The sequence below is a fragment of the Pteropus vampyrus genome, unplaced genomic scaffold, assembly GCF_000151845.1.
Source record: "Pteropus vampyrus isolate Shadow unplaced genomic scaffold, Pvam_2.0 Scaffold67, whole genome shotgun sequence".
NCBI classification, from domain to species: Eukaryota; Metazoa; Chordata; class Mammalia; order Chiroptera; family Pteropodidae; genus Pteropus; species Pteropus vampyrus.
Window position 1 is genome coordinate 5320008 of NW_011888848.1, and position 8351 is coordinate 5328358.

At 37.3% G+C, this 8351-nt stretch overlaps 1 pseudogene; it reads left to right on the forward strand.

Moving 5' to 3' along the window:
• The first annotated feature begins 2707 nt into the window (after window positions 1-2707).
• LOC105293052 lies at window positions 2708-4588 on the forward strand (annotated as a pseudogene).
• Window positions 4589-8351: the final 3763 nt, after the last annotated feature.

The following is an 8351-nucleotide window of genomic DNA, read 5'->3' on the forward strand; positions in this document are numbered from 1 at the left end:
AAGACTTTAAATTACCTGGATGATTTACCAGTTGAACAACAGTCTTGGCCTAACTAGTTAACGACTCTGTGCACTAGGACTTGTGAAAAAGTAAACCGTGTCAGTAAAAGCCATTATATGCACACAATGAAAATCTTCTATAGAGGAAAAATTAAAAGGCATATTCTAGAATTTATTCTCCAATTTATCTGATCACAAAAATCATCTCACATCCTCATTTTAAAAAGAAGATTCTCTTGGAAAATCTGCCTCTGAGGAAGTCAGGTGGGACTCAGGATTTTATATTTTTTAGATGTGTCCCAGGTGACTTTGTGGTCAAGGAAGTTTGGAAAACACTTCTAGAGTATACTGTATATTTTCTTATTAGTTTCTTAAATTGCTTATCTTGTATTCCTCTGCCTCTTTTTATTGCTCACATTATGCTAGTCCACCAGGCTAAACATCTAGGACCTCCATTTTAGTTTACACCTGTGGCGCTTGACGTATGAAAAGACTAAAACAACCTCTAAACTAATAATCCTCTCTCTAGGCTCTTATGCAAATGCCAGACTAATCCTCCAAAAATACTTTTGTAATTATGTTTAACTCTTGATAAAGAAAACATTTTGAGAGCACAGTAGTAAGAGTACAAGCTCTGGAGCAGAATTCCTTCATTTGATTCTGAGCTTCACTAGTTCTATAAGCTTGTCAAGCTATTTAACCTCTCAAAGTTCTACCATCTTTACTAGTAAAATATGTAACGGTGCACAGCCCTTAAACCTGTACTGATTGATTAATCAAATCATCAATCATTTAATCTAAATGACATAATCCGAAAATATATATTGTCCCAGGTTCTGGCACAGACTAAGTGGCCAGTCAATGTTAACTACCATTATTATGTAGTGAGATAATAGCTTGAAATATGACTCTGTTTATCTTACTTCTTTATGTGTGATTCCCCAGCCAATCAGAAGCATCTGTTTTGCTTAAATGACATTAAACTTGTGGAGTAAATATTAAAAGAAACTGCCAGTGTTTAACTTTTGTTCTCATTATTTATTTAACTCAAAATAAGCTCTTGAACCCATATCAAAAACAAAAACAAAACCAACAATATTTTTGATATCTAGGAGCCAAGATTATCACGGGAAAGAAATGACTCTTGAGAATCAGATAAGAAGGCCCAGAAAGAAGCAGAGCACAAAGTTCATGCCATAAAAATAGGTTGAAAAATAAGAAAGTAAGTCTGACTTTTCTACTCAGAAAAAACTAACTAAATGAGAATAAACTTGACTCAGGAGGAAAGAGAATTCAATGGCATAGGAAGATGGAGGATATCTATGGAACCTTTAATGAGATGCCAAGATATGACCTGATATCTCCAGGGAGAGGAGTGAAGTTACATCTGGAACCTACCAAGCAAGGTCTGGAACCAACAACAGGTTCAGGTGGCCTGACTCTCTCCACCAGGGGTCAGGTGGAGAGAGCCAGGCCAGCCTACCATGCACCTGTGTGATAAGAAGCCTCTTAAGTGTACTCTTTGCAACTGCTTGGTTAAAGGCTGTACCTTGTTTGTCCTGTGTATGCTACACAATGCCATTCCAAATTTTGAGTAATATAGTAGGTACCAAACAAATATCTGTTAATTAATTGAGATGTTCTGAATATCATTGGTCCATGAAGCATTTAGGACCATGTGAAATATCCATTTAACTGTGCACTAGCTATGCATTTGAAAGTTAATGTGTGAAATGACACCAATATCACTTTGTTGAGAACAAGTAGGTACAGATTAAAAATTTTCTGAAGGAAAAAAAATCTATAAATCCAATATATTTTTATAGTTTGTAACAAAATGTGTTACACGTTTTTCATGTTTATTTCCACGGGACAAAACAAATCAGCGAAGTGTGTGAAAATTAGTTAAAAATATTTTCTTACCTATAAAATTCACCACCAGCTAGATCTCCATCTTTTTGTTATACTGACCCATTTTTTTACACTATTTTTAGTACAGCAGAGTCTTTAATATATTAAATTTTTCATAAAATGATAAAAATAAATAATTTAAGAATTAATAAATAAGGTGTAATATATCTTAACAATGTTTTTTCTAAGGCTGATTATCTGGGGTTTTTAACATGTTAGATACACCTGGTGTAAGTCAATGATCAAAGAAATAAAGATCACAATCCAGTTCTTATTTCAGAGACTTACTTTTAATTTTCCTACCTCTGAACAAAAATGAACCATCTTCTCCAGGGTACCTTTTGCTAACTCTCTCCTTTTCTCTTATTCATATCATCTATCCCAAATATAAGGAAGAAAACGAGTGTGGGAACATGACTGTATTTGCTATGTGGAGTGTCATTTGATTCCAGGCTGCCATTCCCAGCCCTCTCCTGGTTTTCCAGTCTACATAGTCCTCACGGTAAGAATTGTGGCCATTAGTCAGAAAAATGGGACATTTCAGTAAATCTCTTTAAATTGGCCCAAATCAAGCCAACTACGCATAGTTTTTCCAAGAAAAGACAGGTAAACTTATAAAACCAGTTTATATGGTTGTAACATCAAAACATCTTACAAAGTAGTAAACTCTAAATGATAGAGGACTTTTTTGTGTCCACTCTAATCTGACTATAGTAGTGTATACGCTTGCACATACACACACACACACACACACACACACACACACACACACACACACTGTGGTAGCCATGGAGACATGCTACTTGGATCTATTCAAGAAAGAAATTGCCATTCAGCTGCAAGGAGTGCAGTTACTGACAGCTCCCAGCTGTTAGTGCCTTCAGGATCCACCACGACTTTTGAGCAGAGGTCTCTCTTCCCCAGCAGCCAACAGCCAATGTTGAACATGGTGCAGGTAACTGGACCTGGTGGTTTCTACCTAACATCAGACCCTCTACCAGGTGTCTTAGAGCCAGAGCTTCCTGTTGGTTTGGCCAATACTTTGTCACGTCTGCATCACAGTCTGAGGCTCCCCTGCCCCGCTCCCCTTTCCTTTTGCAAGTCTCAAACCAGTTCCCTCCTCCCTTTATCTCTCACATTCTCCCACTCTACACTCACCCCACATTAAACCTCTTGAACTGCTAATTCTGTTTCAGCATCTTCTCCTCAGAGAACCCCACTGATGTACACATCAATATTTTTTATTTTATCTTGTAATGTTTGAGTTAAAAAATAAAGTGTGTATAATTTCATGTATGCCACACAAACAAGTACACACAATTATCTCATGTACAGCATGAAGCAGAACTAATATTTTTCAGTTTCTAAGACTATTTATCTCACCTCAACACTTACATAAGTTACTCCTAAATTTATTACCCTTTCTTGCCAGGAAAGAAATCATGTCACTTCAACAACAACTAAGTAATAGTGTTTAGATGTAGATAAAAAAGCATAAACAAGCAAATCCCTTGCATTACACAGAACAAAGCCTGCAGAGTGTTATTTCTTGTAATCACTAGCTATTCGTAAAAGCTTTTGTTTTTCTGTGTGGATAAATACAATGCAATAGATTTTCATTAGGCTACTAATAAAAAAAAAAAAATTATTCCCACAGGTCCATAGTGGGAAAACCGTACTCTTTTGCTCTGAACCATACCCACTGTTATTACGAGAAAACTGAAACATATAATATTTAAGCGGGTCTGTTCTCCATAAATAACAATTATGAACAATGGCATAGGGGAAAACATCCACTGAACAAAAATCTTGATTTAAAATACTATTTTATATGTAATGAGCAAAGTAGGTATCCTAAATAGAACGCTCGGGGTAGGTAAACAGAAGAAAAACAGTCAAATGAGTGTTGTCCTTGAAAGCAATCATCTTGGGAAAATATAATTTATACCAATGAAGCTATTTTGATTAGATAGTTTTCTATTTCACTTTGGAAATGATCTTAACATTTAGCTTATACATCATTCAAGAAAATGAGTTACCTTTCCGGTGGCCGTTCTCTCACGGAGGAGGCCCGCAGGAAGCAGCCACGGCGCCCAGCGAAATGGTGTGATGCTGAGGCCCCACTTCCACAAGGACTGGCAGCGGCGTGTGGCCACGTGGTTTAACCAGCCGGCGCGGATCGCCCGGCACCTTGCGTCCAGACCCATCCGCCCATAGTGAGATGCCCCACAGTGAGTATCATACCGCGGTGCGAGCCGGCTGGGGCTTCAGCCTGGAGGAGTTATGGGTGGCGGGAATCCACAAGAAGGTAGCCCGGACAATTGGGATCTCTGAGGATTCGAGGAGGCGGAACAAATCCACGGAGTCCCTGAAGGCTAAGGTGCAGCGCCTGAAAGAGTACGGCTCCAAGCTCATTCTCTTTCCCAGGAAGCCCTCAGCCCCCAAGAAGGCAGACAGCTCTGCTGAAGAACTCAAACTGGCTACCCAGCTGACAGGACCAGTCATGCCTATACGGAATGTCCACAAGAAGGAGAAAGCCAGGGTTATCACAGAGGAGGAGAAGAACTTCAAGGCATTTGCCAGTCTTCGCATGGCCCATGCCAATGCCTGGCTCTTTGGCATTGGGCAAAAAAAAACCAAGGAAGCAGCAGAACGGGATGTTGAAAAGAAAAAATAAAATACTATTAGCAGTTTGTGATTTAAAAGGAAAAAAAAAGAAAGAAAAAGAAAATAAGTTGCATTGCTATATGTTCACACATTTTTTAATCCTCAAATCCCCTTCCTTTGTGGGTCAGGCCCACCATTCTGGCCAAGAATGGATGAAGTTTCTAAGGGAGGTACACAGGCTCCGCACATAGTGGGAGCATCCAGTTATGAAACATCTTCATTTTATAGCCAGAGGGTTCCGCAGTTTAGGAAACATTCTCCAGGGTTCCAAGTTCCTAATCCTAGTTTTATTTGCTGGGTATGCTTTAGCCTGAACATCATGATAAAGGCATTTTCTAGATAAGGCTTCCCCTCTAACCAAATATCATTAGTCCTCTTTCCTTAGGATCTAGTTGATAAACAGATTAGAGCAGCCATGCCTCCTTCCCACTCACTTAGCACAACTTCAGAAGTGAGAAGAAAGAAAAGAGAAGAAAACAATAACGATTCCGGGAAGTCTACATGTCCATGTTGTTACCTGATCTTGAGATATATAATGGTTTAAATTTTCAAAAAAAAAAAAAAAGTTGATGCACACTAATTAATCAAAGATGGGAAAACTATGAATCCCAGTGGTCTAGTAACTAAAAACCACTGTCTAGTTAGACAAACCATTAATGTTCTAATAGAAGCATCTATGATAAATTATGGTCCATTAACAAAAATATAGATATCATGTGTCTGGATGTCACTGCTAATAAATAACTTTAAAGAGTAAAGTCATCAAAGTCATCATCTGCCAGTACAGAGAAGTATGTGCTTATAACTATAGCTGATATTAAAAAGGAATATGAAGTTATTTAAATGTCTTATTGCAATCTTGTCGAATTTCTTGCAACAACTTCAGGTTCCTATAAGATCTGTTCATATGACAATTCCAATTATTCTCTTTCCAACTTTATTTTATTTGTTCTCCTCTGGCCACCCAACCTTCAGGGCCTTCGCAATATTTCCCTCCACATGAAATGCTCTTCCTCTGGACCTGTGGAAAGTCACTTCCTCAGGATTCTATCAGATAGAATTTTCTCAATGGACTTATTCCTACCATCTTCCCTAAAATAGCAAATTACTCTCATTGCCAACTCTAGCAACTACCCAGCTTTACCTTTTTTTGATCATTTCACTTATCATCTTTTACTATTACTAATAATTTCCTCACTCATTTTGTTTATTTTTTTTGTATCTACCAACAGAATGTAAGTTCCAAGGCCATAAAGATCATTATTGGTTTTATTCACTTATATATCTCAAGCTTAAAATAGTTCCTGGAACATAATAGACTCACAGTTATTGAATAAATGAGAAATCGTAGAGCTTTTTGTAAATCGTAAAAGTATTATAAATTTTTTTTATAAATTGTAAACTTATAAACAATGATGCAAGAAACACAGACAGGGGGCAATCAAGTAGAAAACACTAAATATTTTTAATCTACCTGAGAAAATGTATTATAAACATGTAAAAAATTTGGAATGGGTGGATATTGGAAAATTAAATTGATCTCCAGGGATGGAAGGGGAGAAATATGGCCTACTCATCCTTGTGGCACAACAAGCAAGGACACTCCTCATTTCATGCAGATCCTGTTTGCTGGAGCAATGTCCTTTTTCTTCAAGTCACTATTGTCTAATGGCCTCTGATAATTCAGTCTACTCCTGAAAACCTCGGAATAAACACTTTGATTTATGCTGTCTTCATAGGCTACTGATTCTTGAGTGACTACCATGTACTTCATCCAGTCTCTCAGCCTCGAATTTTTGAACCTGCCTCTGCTATGGAGTCACCTAACCTCATCAGAAGCTTCTTGATAACACCCTATCGTACGCAAAGATTAGGAGGGCCTAATCTGGGCACTCGCTCTATCAGGCTCACCATATTCTCCAAAGTGAGTTGGTAATGCATACCCTCTTAGTATAGAGTAGGTTAACCATATACACCAATTGTCCAGAAAATCCTGTTTTTTGCCAATTGTCTCATTATGGTTTTTTTTGACTCTGAAAATTTATTCTGAGTGATAAATTGTATTGTCACTCTATAAATAGAGGAGCAGGTAAAAGGCCCTGTTCTTGCCATCTTAACTTATATAACGTCCCTGCGCCTTGTATCATCCCCTTGGAAACCAAACATTCAGAGAAGGAAAATCAGGATGCAAAAGCCCTATTGCTTTACTTTCTCCTGGAGTATTCCCCAACCGCCCCCCCCCTCCGCCACTCCCTTTTTCAGACTCCAATCTCTGGCTAAGCTTTTATGACAAATAAGAATAATTCTTCCACATTTCATGAGACATCTATGAGCTAAGTCTTCTAGGCTGTATTTCTGGTACGATAATAAGGTAGATAAACAAATTCCTTCTTAAAACACTAGCTTTGCAAAGTCTATACTGTTGCATAATTCCGTTTTATAATGAGAAAAGCTGAACATTTGGCTCCTACTCCCTGCTCTGCCAGAGTTTATTCTGTCTATTGGGTCATATTGCAGGACTAAGACTGTAATATCTGCATTACTCACCTTAAAGGTTTTCTTTTATTAATTTTCTCTTAATGATTTTTTCAATTTTATATTAATCCAAATGAGATCTCTTTCAAAGAGATTAACTTCAATTAGTTAAATATCAAAGGCAAGAAAGAGTGTTTTATAAATTATAAAGTGAATATGCCTTAATGAGAAGATGAAACCAGGGCTGAACAGAAATAAAATTGTAAAGAAATTATAAGTTTGCCTCAGAATTGTTTCCACATTTCTAATTAGCATCCTCCTCCCCTGAGGCACACCCACCTTCAAGGATCCGATGAGCTATTCCTCAGCCAGATTATTCTTCTCTCTAAACCATGTATTTTGTTCTTTAAAAAATATTATTGGGGTACCATTTTATCTTCTATCAATATTACTCCTAAAAAATAAACAACTGGGAAAGTTCTAACGATAATGGAGAGTGTGTATGTTATATGTTAGGTAATAATATGAGTGTAGTAAAATGCATATCTAGCTTTTGGATTCCACAGTAGGCAGCAATGGAAAGGATGGTTGGGAAAGGATTTCTGAGTTGGCCAAAGAACAGTGTCTGCCACAACGTCCTCTCACTGCCAATGTCTCTTTATGTTATATGTCAGGAAAAATAATGTCAGGTATTAAAAATTTTTTATTTGTCTATTATTTATTTATTTATTTGGATGAGGCAATCCTTTATTTTTAAACACTTGCACAAAGACAATTCAGAAAGTTTATTAGCTTTCCAGTGGAGAAGAGAGAACATGAAAATGAGCCTCCAGCCATCAGCAGTTTTGCCCAAGTGGTGAGATGAAGGCGTGCACTTCCCTTTCTTTACTAGTTTAACCCCGTGCCTCTTGATGACACTCAGACATTTCATCATTTTCAGCTGAAGTAGACATTTTAATGAAAGATAACGTAAAGATTTTAGAAATTGGTTTTCACAAATTTGGGCACTAGGGGGTGGGGGAGATTTGTTTTTACAAATATGGTTTACTTAAGTAATTTTTTTCAAAGAAGCGGAAATCTTAGGGTCTAGAACATTTCCCTGAAAAAATTCTAGCTGCACCCCACTTCCACAAATCACATAACCATTCCATAAAAATGTGTCATTTATGCACAAAGAAGGGAACTAGAAGGAAATGCTTAACTGAACTTCTACATGTCAAGGATTGTGATTACATACTTGGTAAGATCTAGAGACAGTAAAAATAATACCAAATTAATAGTAACAAGTAACATTTATC